This window comes from Orcinus orca, chromosome 2 (assembly GCF_937001465.1).
Source record: "Orcinus orca chromosome 2, mOrcOrc1.1, whole genome shotgun sequence".
Classification (NCBI taxonomy): Eukaryota; Metazoa; Chordata; class Mammalia; order Artiodactyla; family Delphinidae; genus Orcinus; species Orcinus orca.
In genome coordinates, this window is record NC_064560.1 from 105167905 (window position 1) to 105180244 (window position 12340).

At 42.6% G+C, this 12340-nt stretch overlaps 1 pseudogene; it reads left to right on the plus strand.

Annotated features, from left to right (window-relative positions):
* The first annotated feature begins 11300 nt into the window (after positions 1 to 11300).
* Positions 11301 to 11919, plus strand: LOC101279753 (peptidyl-prolyl cis-trans isomerase A-like; annotated as a pseudogene).
* The last annotated feature ends 421 nt before the right edge of the window (positions 11920 to 12340 follow it).

Here is a 12340-nt window from a genome sequence, read left to right on the forward strand (position 1 = left end):
CTTTATTCATGTAGAATAAAAGTCCTGTTGGGTCATTAGTTTCCTTCCCATTTAACATATAAGGAAAACTGAGACTCAGGTTAAATGGCTACTCCAAGCTAGTGAATGACAGAGCCAGGACAGACACTCTGATCCCCTGACTCCAAGTCCACTCGTCCCAGAGCCAGGACTGGGTCTGCTTGAGGGGTGTGGAAAGTTTTTTCCATCTAAACAATAAGCCCCTAATAACCTGAGATGGTACTGAGGATTTCCACTGTTTGACACCCTTCTGGGTTAAAGAATAGAATCTCCAGTGTCTTCTCTGGACTTGGCAAATCAGACAGCATCTCCTAGCCCTGAGTGAGGCAACGACAAGAGGAATACAGAACGAGTTCCTCATGCTCACAAGTCCTGATGGGTAGAGGGCCGCCAGGAGAAAGTCAGTACTCTTGGGAAGTAGTTGGAATGTCCCTGGTACCAGGTAAAGAGCAGGGAGGATGGAGATGAAGAGATGGGAAAAAAGAAAAGAAAAATAAAGATTGTCCACTCAGAAAGAGAAGCCACCAGGAATCATAACACAGCTGCAGGAGGCAATCAACTGGCCCCTCCTTGAGTAAGCCTAATGCAGGCACCAGCTAGAGAAAGGGTGGGAGACTGGCCAAGGGTAGAATTTGGGGGAGTGCCCTGGCCTGGCCGGGCCGACATTTCCTGCCAAGCCCTCTAGACCTCAATCTAAAAATCTCAGATAATACCCTTTTACCCTGGGTCACTTGCAAACCAAGCAGATTTCTCGCTGAGGGATCTATGACACTTAGGCTTGTGGGAGAATAATTTATGTAATCAGCCGCTCAAAACTCAGAGAGTGATTGTTAAGACAGAGACAACTAGGCTATAGTGAAAAGAGCACTGACCCCAATCTGGGACACAGAGAGGAAAGAACCAGCATCTACTGAGTTCCCACCACAAACCAGGTACTGTGCCAGGCACTGTATATGTATTGCTCACTTAATCCTCTAAACAGCCCTATAAGGTAGGCATGATTATCCTCATTTTACAGTTGGGGAAACTGAGGCTCCAAGATTAAGTAACTTGTCCAGGGTCACACAGCTAGTTAAGTGACAAAAGTAGAATTCAAACAATCCAGCATGGATTATGCGTTTTCTAAATGACTCCAGTAAATTTCATAGAATTATCTCAAGAATTAAATAAGATGACGATAATAAAACCTGGATAAACCCAAAGCACTATGCAAATATTGGCTCTGTGTGTACATGTGTGTACAAACAATACTTGCATACAGGCAAGTATTCATATCTACAGTTCCTTGTACAGAATAGCCATGTCATTTAGTATCAGTGGCATGTTTCTCTCCAGAAAGCAAATATCTGTACCTTACACAATTCCCCTATGAACACCATCACCACCACAGCCATTAAGTGTGGTCCCCAGATGAAGTATGAGCATGCTGGTCAAAAATGGATATTCACAGGCTGAAAGCACTTTATGATTATCAGGGGACAAAAAATGAATTAAAATCACACCCTGCTAAGTGCCACAGAAGTATTTTCAAATTAGCATCGTTGCTGCTATCTCCCTAGTCCCTGGCATGTGGGTTGTACCTGCTGACATGTCCCTCAGGAAAACTAAAATGTTCAAATCGGACCAGAGACAGCTGATTACAGTTTATTTTCCATGCCAACGACAACAGAAACAGGTCTGCTTTCTCAAAGCTTCTCTCTCCCTGTCCTAATGAAATGTGTGTCTTTTCTGAGGATCATTCCTTGGATTTACAAATTCTCGGGTCATACAAGTGCCGACTCTGTACATGCATGTCCCTTAGAGTGAGCACTGCCTTAAAGCTTGCACCCCAGGCACCTTGCTTACTTCACCCGAACGGAGGTCCCAAATTTCCTAGCACCAGCACAGGCACCAGACCATGAAAGACAGCAAGAGCCTCTTGGAAGAGAGTGCCTGCCCTCATAGAATGCCACTGAAGCCACCACAAGTGTGGTGATATATTTTTCTAAACCACAAGGCAAGAGAAACCAATATATGGAAATGCATAAGAGCCAGACAACACTATTGCCCCAGCACTTAGAAATCATGATATACAGCCTACTGCTCAGGTGCCCACCCTTCCATTATCCTAAATTCCAAGTGATGGGAAGAAGTGAGAGCAGGGCTAACTATTGTATCTCTGCAGGCTGCCTTCCCTCCTCCCAACCCCTGAGCTCCAACATACTTCAGAGGAAGGAGTGAAGGCATAACAAAGTGCTTTCCTGCCTGCCTAGCTTACATCATAGATCACACCCTGTTAGAAGTCCCAGCCTAATGCAACACCAACTCACAGGTGAGAACTTGCTGTGCAATCAAATGTACTTAATGAACTCAGGAAATGATCATATATCCAGGTTAGACAGTAACACTTTCTACACCAACCCCATGTAGAGAGGGTTACCCTAGCTTTACCATTGAAGGGAACAAAGGTACGAAATATTTCAGTGTTCAGATGATCCAGGCTGCATTTCTAGCAAACAGAATCAGTGGGTGTTAACCAACAACCAACACCTCAGATGGTGTGAAACAACTGAGCATAAGTCAGACACTTCATTCTATGGAGCCTAGTAATAACCGCACTTCTCCATGATGCCACGGGAGAATGGAGTTGGGGTTCCACTGTGTCTCCGGGAACATGGTGCCCTCCAAAGCAGTAAGACGGGGGTTCCCTCCTCCACCTGCCAGGCAGTGGGACCAAAAACCCACCTTCCCCAGCTCCAAAACAATGGTTCCTGGGATAGGGAATGAGAGGAAACCTGAGATGTGAGGGCTCTCCAGAGGGCAAAGGGTGGAGGTCATATGGCTGCCTCTGCATGCTGCAGCCCCAAGGGTTCACACCAACTCCCAGGCAAACAGCCTGTTCACCCTCTTTCTGTAATTCTTTGGACTCCAAAGAGTGGCCTTTTCCATTGTTACCACCTACAAATTCCAAACACGGTCTCTCCCCTAAAAGAGGTAGAAAACAGACATCATTTACCAGCTGTGAGACTTCAGGTAAGTCAACTTTTCTGAGCCTCAGCTTCCTCATCCATAAAAGGGCAATGAAGCCCAGGGCAATACTTGCTGTTCAATAAATATCAGTTACGTAATTAGAGATATCACATTAAAGCACAGAGCCAAGCCTAGCTCAAAATACATAAGTAAATCCATTTCTTTTGCTCCTCCCTACCCTTCCCGGCCAAGTCCACACAAACATATCTCTCTGGTCCAGATAGGTCCAGACAGAGATACAATCAAAAGGTTGGGGTATTGTCAAGATCTAAACTTTCCTATGTATTTCATCATCACAGAAGTTCAGCCTGGGGTTCAGGTGGAGGCCATGGAGTGAAAACCCAGTGGGACCTGATGTGGAGGAAACTTCAAGGAGAAGGGATAAACCCCAAAACAACCAGCCCCAGCAGTGGAGGAGTGGCAAGAGAGCCACCTTCTCATTACCCTTTCCTTCTTCCCACCCATCCTGCCATTCACACCCTGGAGAACAGGAGACCCAGGAATGGTGGGAATAAGATGAGAGATGACTCCAGTCAACTGTGTGCTGAGGGGGCAGGTGAATGAGGAAGGAAGAGGAATCCTGTGGCCACCATGCCATGCAACCCAGGCAGCTATTCCTAAGAGCTATTCCAACTCGAGAGATGGAAGTTAGGAACCGACTGAATTTCCATCCCCAGTGTATGTGTTTGGTTAATAATAACCCTCTCTATCCCAGGACCCCATAAGACAAGTTATTACACAACCTTCATTAAGTGAAGAAGGCTAATCAGCCAGAATCTCCAGATTAAAAAAAAAAAAATTACTGCAACACAAATGACCTGGATGCTTTTTATCTGAATTATCCTGATAGTAAACAAAATTCTCTACCTGACTTCAGGAGTATAGGAAGAACCTGCTCCAAACCTGCTGACCAAAGGCCACATCTATTCAATACACCATTCTCTCTTTGCTTACTTTCTAAAAGACATAATCCATATGAGTATAAAATCCTGTATATCTGCAGATTTTCTTAAGATTAGGCATGCTGATATTTCACATAAGTTAACAGAGTCATTTTTTCCCTTATATTTGCCATTTTTAAATTCTAGAAAAGGTGAAATTATAGTGACAGAAGCAGATCAGTGGTTGCCTGAGACTGGAGATCAGGGGAGAGAACTGACTGCAAAGAGGCAGGATATAACTTTTTAGGGTAATGGAGCTGTTCTGTGTCTTGATGTGAGGGAGATTCACCAAACTGTACACATAGAATTAACAAATTTTCTTCTATGTAAATTATACCTCAACAGAAATGAAAAATGCCATTTTTCACAATAGAGCAGTATAACTTAAAAACGTCAGTGAAAATGTTTCTGTTACACAGAGATGGAAATACTAGGTCTGCCAAAATGTCTCAATAACAGGGTACTTCATCAGAATATGTCAATATTTTATGGTATAAATCACCATCTGTCAGCTGCCTGAGGTGGAGCCGTGTAACACTGAACATACCCAGAGTGTATGTTTCTCCATCACATTCTCTAGGAGTATTAGTTAACCCATTAGAAATTAAAGGCAATAGTATTCCTCAGGTGGACAATCAGTAGGGCTGTCTGGTACACTAGAAAAAAGAAGACAAAAGTTTTGAGTCAATGGAACTCTGTCTTTCCATTGCCCAAATGTGTAGAATTGACAGAGCCTTATCCTAACACTATTTCCATATTTACTTGGCAAATCAAAAACTTGAGGCCCAAATGTTTTTGCCTTACCTATCTGATTTACCAAGGGACAGCCTGGTGGCACCCCAAAATACTCTGGGAATCCATAAGGTTGGAGACTACAACGGCTGGTGACAGTAGAAGAAATTTCTCCTACCCTGTTATCTCCAAGGCTGGGGTATGTAGGGCTGTATGGGTAAAAGTATAACTCCACCCTTTATAAAGATCTGCTTGGGTGCACCCCTCTCAGACCCACCCAGAAATGTGTAGAGAAAGGAGGTTCATGAAGAAACATGCACACACCTTTTGGAATCCCACACAACCAGCCTTAAGAGGAAGGGACAGATAAGGTCTCAGGTCAGGGGCCTGACACTCAGACTCCTGGCTGAAACCTCAGGCTGGGAGGAGAAAGAGGAAAACAATGGTCTACTGATATCTCTCACTATCCAAGGAACTTCCAAATCAAAATTTCAAGAACAATCATTGTCATTTTCAGTCCATTAATTCTTCATCGATGAAACTGGGCCTGGGACTAGAATGAGCAGGTTGGGTCCAAAGCACTGCAGAGCTTTCTATGACATTATCTGTTTTGTCTTTCTTTCCTTTGGCAATCTCATCTACCCCTCAGCTTGGACTGCCAAACTCACCCCTGATGATGTCTAAAAATCTCTAGCTCAGTTCCCCGTCCTAAGTTACAGCAATGGATTTCCACTTGTCCACTAATCATTACTCCCTGCATATCTGGCAAGAAACCCTAATTCGATTAGAGCAAATCCAAACTCAACATCATTACTCTCAAATCTACCCCTCACCTGGACCACTAAATGAGAGATTAGTACCCAGACAATAGGCACCCAGTCACCTAAGCCCCAAACTAAGATGGCCCCTGGAACCTGTTCTCTTCAACTACCATCACATTAATTGGTCACCAAATTCCATCAGTTCTACCTCAAGGATATCTCTTAAATCCACTCCTTTCTCTCTCTCTGTTACATCTCACACTTTTCCTGAAAACTCCCAATTTTTCCTCCACTTCCAGCAGGATGATCCTCTGATCCATCCCATTTGGCCATTGCTTTTGGAACTCCACTCAGGTCCCCTAACACTGATACACTCATCCCTCAGATGCTGTAGGTTTGGACTGGTAGCAACTCACACTCATGCCCTTTTCTAAAAGAGTATCAACAGCTGATGGAACCGTCTTTATCTGGAGATGCCTGGGATGCCATCCTCCCCTTGGAAGTGGCAGGACAACCTCTGAGGTGCAGTTCATGCTCCAGAGCTCCCCATGAGATCAAGCTGAGTCCAGATTCTTCCTGAAACCACATTTTTGACCAGCTTCTTCCCCTGCCCCATCCCACTTCCCTCACTGCCTTAAAGTATTTTCCCCTGAGAGCCCACTTCAATAAATCACTTATACAAGAATCCCCATCTCAGGCTCTGTTTCTAGGGATTCTAAGATGTCCTTCATATTGGCACAGAATAATTTCTTTTTAAAGGCATCGTAGCTCAAGTAACTCCCTGGCATACATTTTTTAAGTTTATACTTCATTAGGTACATATAAGGCAAAGACCTTAGTGTATCATATAAGCTCTTGCCTACTGCTCTAGACACTCCTCCCACCTGTCCCCTGTCCCTAATTCCCCACTCCAACCAGGCTTTCTACTTTCCTCTCTACTAAACTACTGCACCTCCCCGCAAAACCATGCTCTTTCATACCTCAATATAAGCTCATGTTCTTCCCTTTGCCTGAAGTTTATTTCACCATCTTGTCTAAGCTCCTGTTCATCCTTTAAGACTCAGCTTAAACCTCACCACCTCCTTGAACTTTTCCTGAGCCTTCCCACCCTCTTAGGCAGTCAGATGTCCCATCCTTCATAGTCAAGTGGTGTCATGTACATACCTTTATTACATTTGCCCTGTTGTATTGTATTTTCATGTTACCAGCAAGATAATTCACTGAATGTTACTGTGAGTTTTATCAGAACAGAAACTGTGTCTTAGACATCTTTGCATTCCCAGTGCCAATGCACAGTGCCAACACACAGCAGGTGCTCAACAAATACTTACTGAATACAAGCAGTCTTCATTCTCTCATCCTGGAAATGCCCTTTCCTTTTGTCTCCTTGTTTCAATGGTGTAACCTCCTTGTTCTTCTTTATCCTGCTTTCTACAAAGTCCAGTCTTTACCCTGGTTTCCCTACCCATGTATTTCGAGATGTGGGGGAACGTAGGTCTGAGGCATATATTTGTATCACAGGGGTCATCTGGCTGTCACTTGTCACATACAGATTTGGAATAATACTCTAGGCTTCTCTGCGGGTCACTGCTCGGCATGGCCAGCTTCTCCAGGCCACCTGAGTACTCTCAATGACAATTCTTCCTAAGTGAGGTCACTGACGCTCCTTTAATTTCCCAACACATGGTCTTAGGCAAACTGTCTTGTTCAGCAGAGTTTTACCGAAGGCTTGGGGGTACCAGAGGGCAGTTACAACAAGGAAGACCCATAAAACCTGGTGTGAGCCATCATTGCTCCACTTGTCCTTTCCAAGCAGGATCTGCACTTTACCTTTGCATTACCGAAGGCATAGTAAAATGTCAGAGTCCCCAGACCAAAAGAAAAAGAAAGAGTACAGTCTTCCTGTCTTCCATAATATAAAATCTCTACCTCTGAAAAACAGAAAACTGCTATTATCTTTAAAACAGAAAATTTCACTCACCATCAAGCTTTCACAAACATTGTATTCTAGGTTCAGAGTACTGTCCTACTGAAATGAATGAATGAATGGATGAAAGAATAAACCAAAAATATCTACACAAAGGGATTAAATAAGGCTTTAGGAAAGGCACGTGAAAGAAGGAATCATTTAAACCTACAGGCAATGGGGAAACTCATTCCAGGAGAAAGAATACAGAGCATTGGTCGGAGGCCAGCAAACAGAAACTTTCTGGCACTTTCTAGGAAAACTATGGGAGATAGTTTAGGAGCATCAATTAGGAGCAGTCCGACTGGAAAGTGAGTAAGATCCCTTCCAGCACTGATACCTACTCCAACTACAAGGGAAGTGATTTGAATTAAAATGTGTATTTAAAGTGATAGGCAAGGGACTTCCCTGGTGGTGCAGTGGATAAGACTCCATGGTCCCAATGCAGGGGGCCCGGGTTTGATCCCTGGTCAGGGAACTAGATCCCACATGCATGCTTCAACTAAGAGTTCACATGCCACAACTAAGGAGCCCATGTGCCGCATCTAAGGAGCCAGCGAGCCACAACTAAGGAGCCCTGGAGCCACAACTAAGGAGCCCGCCTGCCACAACTAAGACACGGCACAACCAAATAAATAAATACTTTTAAAACATAAAATGCATTATCATTTAATAAATAAATTATAAAAATAAAGTGGTAGGCAATGGCAAATCTTTCAAGGTTTATGCTTAGTATCATATCATTTGTGGGTTGCTAACTTTTAGTAGAAAGAGTTGCACTGAACCATGTCATCAAATTAGAAAAATGATGAAAGAAAAAAATGCCAAAATGTTAACAGTGTCTGCCTCTTGGTGGTGAAATTATGATTGAATTGTTTTTGTTGTTCTGTTTTTAGTGCTGCATCTTTATACATTTCTGCATGATGTCCCAAAAATTTTTGCAAGCATTTACCATTTCATGATAAATCTAAGGAAAACATTGCTACAATATTCATAATTTTTAAAACAAACTCTAAGGAAAATCTGTCAAATTAAAAAGAAAGAGTACTCATTTAGCAAACTTAGCCCTTTCTAATGGCTCGTTTACTGAGAAGGTTAATTCAGCCCCAAAAAGCACTACCTCTCAAAAACTGCAGAGAATGGCAATGACCAAGTCAGCATTAAAATTCAAAAAGTTGTATCTCCGATGTCCAAACCACCTTATCTTGATGAGGACACAGAGGCATAAGTATTCCTTTGGCAAATCTTAGCAAAAGCCAGAGACAAGCAGGATATCATGGTGTGGGGGAGGTTTGCTTCATCCCAGGAACACATTTTTCTAGGAGTTAAATCCTAGTGGCATCTGTGTGCAAAGAGCAAGTAAACTTACTTGCAGGATACTTACTGAGAGTACCTAAAAAAGAAATTGTACTGGAGATTCCAAATAATTGAAGCCCACACTAGAGGAGGAATGAACGAGTTCAAAACGACATGCTTCTCAGAAAGCAAGCTTTCAAAGAGGTATGAAAAAAGGAAGCCATAGAGTTAGAATGTGGCCTGGTCCATGGTGTGAAAGAAATCCCTCATGGACTTGGGAATCATCATCAAGATTACTGCTGGACTCACATGAAGAGCATGAGACATCATTTGGAAGATGGGAGCATCAACATGAAACAACTGAATGAGCCTAACGGTGAAAAAACAATGCCTGGAAAGGAGAAGACAACGGAGAGGCCATGTGATCATTCAAAGTGAACACGTGGATCATTGCAGCTCTATTTACAATAGCCAGGACATGGAAGCAACCTAAGTGTCCATCGACAGATGAATGGACAAAGAAGATGTGGCACATATATACGATGGAATATTACTCAGCCATAAAAGGGAATGAAATTGGGTCATTTGTAGAGACATGAATGGACCTAGAGAGTATCATACAGAGTGAAGTAAGTCAAAAAGAGAAAAACAAATATCATATATTAACGTATATATATGGAATCTAGAAAAACGGTATATATGATCTTATTTGAAAAGCAGAAATAGAGACACAGACATAGAGAACAAATGTACGGATACCAAGGGGGAAGGGGGGTGGTGGGAGGAACTGGGAGATTGGGATTGACACATATACACTATTGATACTATGTATAAAATAGACAACTAATGAGAACATACTGTATAGCACAGGGAACTCTACTCAATGCACTGTGGTGACCTAAATGGGAAGGAAATCCAAAGACGAGGAGATATATGTATATGTATAGCTGATTCATTTTGCTGCACAGTAGAAACTAACACAACATTGTAAAGCAACTATACTCCAATAAAAATTAATTTTAAAAAAAAAGTGAACATGTGGAGGAGGCAAAGGTCGATGGTGAGATGGGAAGAGCTGCTAATGGGATGAACTGGATGAAGGATGAAGTGAGCACAGGGACAGAGGAAAGGGAGCATCAAATGAAGAGGTCACCGTACCATACACAACCTTCTCTGTAAAGGGACTCGGCCACCAGCCAATAATTCTTCAATATAAAGAAGAAATTATCTGCCAGTTTTGAGCTCTGTGACTGTCATAGCTCGTAGCTAAGGTCCCAGCTTTTGATCAGGTGCTCCAGATCAGCACACTTCAATATAGACACCAAATGAAATTTTGAAATAAAATAAGTCAGTGAATTCAGGCCACATGTCTGAGTCTTAAAGCAAAAAGTAGTAGCAAACATTGAGGGAAACATTAGCTTAAGAAACACAGGTTGACAATCCAAAGGGTTCTCTATGTCAAAGGAGGGGTCATACTAGGGCTTTGGGCTTAGTCACTGTGGAATTAATTGCCCTGTCCTGGGCGTCCAAACCGATGGCAAATCCCTGAAAAAAATGTATTAAGGGAATCCCAATTCTACAGAGAGAACTGAAAAAGAAGTCTGCACATAAAATGCAAAAAGCATGGGGAGAACTCATACATTTTCTTATTACCCTCAGGGAAGAGAGAAAGAGGTTGATCAGCCCTGGAATACCGAGAAAAGGGGGACTTAACCAAAGATAAAACAAAGTCTATGCCTCAGTTACGTAGACTCACAAGGCAAATAAAAGTTCTTTTTTCTTTTAATTGATTTTATACCCTCAAATGACATTTATAATCTACTTGCACTAAAGTGGGATCTATTCATTCTATATCACACATGAACTAACATATGCAAAAGAAGTTACATAACAATATACATTGAAGAAGCAGGAATAATACCTGGTCCATAACTGGTACTCAATAGATAGCATATAGTTATTCACTTATTTATTCATTTATTCAATATTTATTGACTGTCTACTATATGCAAGGCACTATTCTAGGGCACTGAGAATTCAGCATTTAAAAAAAAAGAAGGACAAAGCCCTCATGGAGCTTGCATTCCAGTGAGGGAGACTGGCAAATATGCAAATAATGCACATAACAAAGGCAGAGAATAATGAGTGCTATGAAAAGAAAGAAGCAGATCAAGGAGACAGAGAGTGCCTAGGGGTCTCTTTAGATAGGGCAGTTGGGGATCGCCCTGAGGAGACGATCAAGTAGAGACCTGCATGAAGTGAGGGAGCCAGTCACATGGAGACCTGAGGAAGCATCATGCAGAAAGAGGGCAAAATAAGGCCTTGAGTCAAAGACCAGCAAGGAGGTGAGTGAGGCAGGATCAGAGTAAGGGAGGAGAGAAAGGTGGGAAACCGGCGGGAAAGGGAGGTGAGTGCCAGGGTTTGATGGCCTTGGTGGGCCAGGAGAAGGACTTTGGATAGTATTCCAAATGTGGGGGGAAGCCATTTGAGGGTCCTAAGCAGGAAAGGCACATGATCTGATTTCTATGTTAAAATAACCACTCCGACAGGTTTATAGAGAGTGGAATGTGGGGGGGTATGGGAGCAAGAGTAGAAGCAGGGAGAAAGCTGGATCAAGGAATGAGAAGAGGGCCTTGCAGATGCTGCCGCCTGGAGCCTCTCCCACTGTCCAGCCATGGTCAACCCACCGTGTTCTTCGACATTGCCATCGATGGTGAGCCCTTGGACTGTGTCTCCTTCAAGCTGTTCGCAGACAAAGTTCCAAAGATAGCAGAAAATTTCCGTGCTCTGAGCACTGGGGAGAAAGGATGTGTTTATAAAGGTTCCTGTTTTCACAGAATACTGTAATTCCAGGATTTATGTGCCAGGGTTGTGACTTCACACACCATAATGGCATTGGTGGCAAGTCCATCTATGGGGAGAAGTTTGATAAGAGTTTCATCCTGAAGCATATGGGTCCTGGCATCTTTTCCATGGCAAATGCTGGAACCAACACAAGCTGTTCCCAGTTTTTCATCTGCACTGCCAAGACTGAATGGTTGGATGGCAAACCTGTGGTCTTTGGCAAGGTGAAAGAGGGAATGAATATTGTGGAAGCCATGGAGTGCTTTGGGTCCAGGAATGGCAAGACCAGCAAGAAGATCACCACTGCTGACTGTGGACAAATCTAATAAATTTGACTTGTGTTTTATCTTAACCACCAGACCATTCTTTCTGCTCAGGAGAGCACCCCTTCACCCCCATCTGCTCGAAATATCCTATAATCTTTGTGCTCCCACTGCAGTTCTTTGGGTTCGATATTTTCCTCATCCCTCTCCAAGCTTAGCTGGATTGCAAAATTAACTTTATGACTATGAAATAAAAACTGAACAGGAAAAAAAAGGAATGAGAAGAGGATGATAACTCAGGAGATGAAATAGAAGGCATCTCCCATTTCCGCAAATAGACGGTCCCCAAAAAGTATTTTAGCCAACTTGAATATACGATTTCCAGAATGTGAATTAAATAGTCAAATTTCTACTTAGAGAAAGCTAGTATTTTAATTTCATTCACATACATATTTAAATAATATCCACAGAATCAATCTAGAATTACCAATTTACAAATATTTCTTCTTT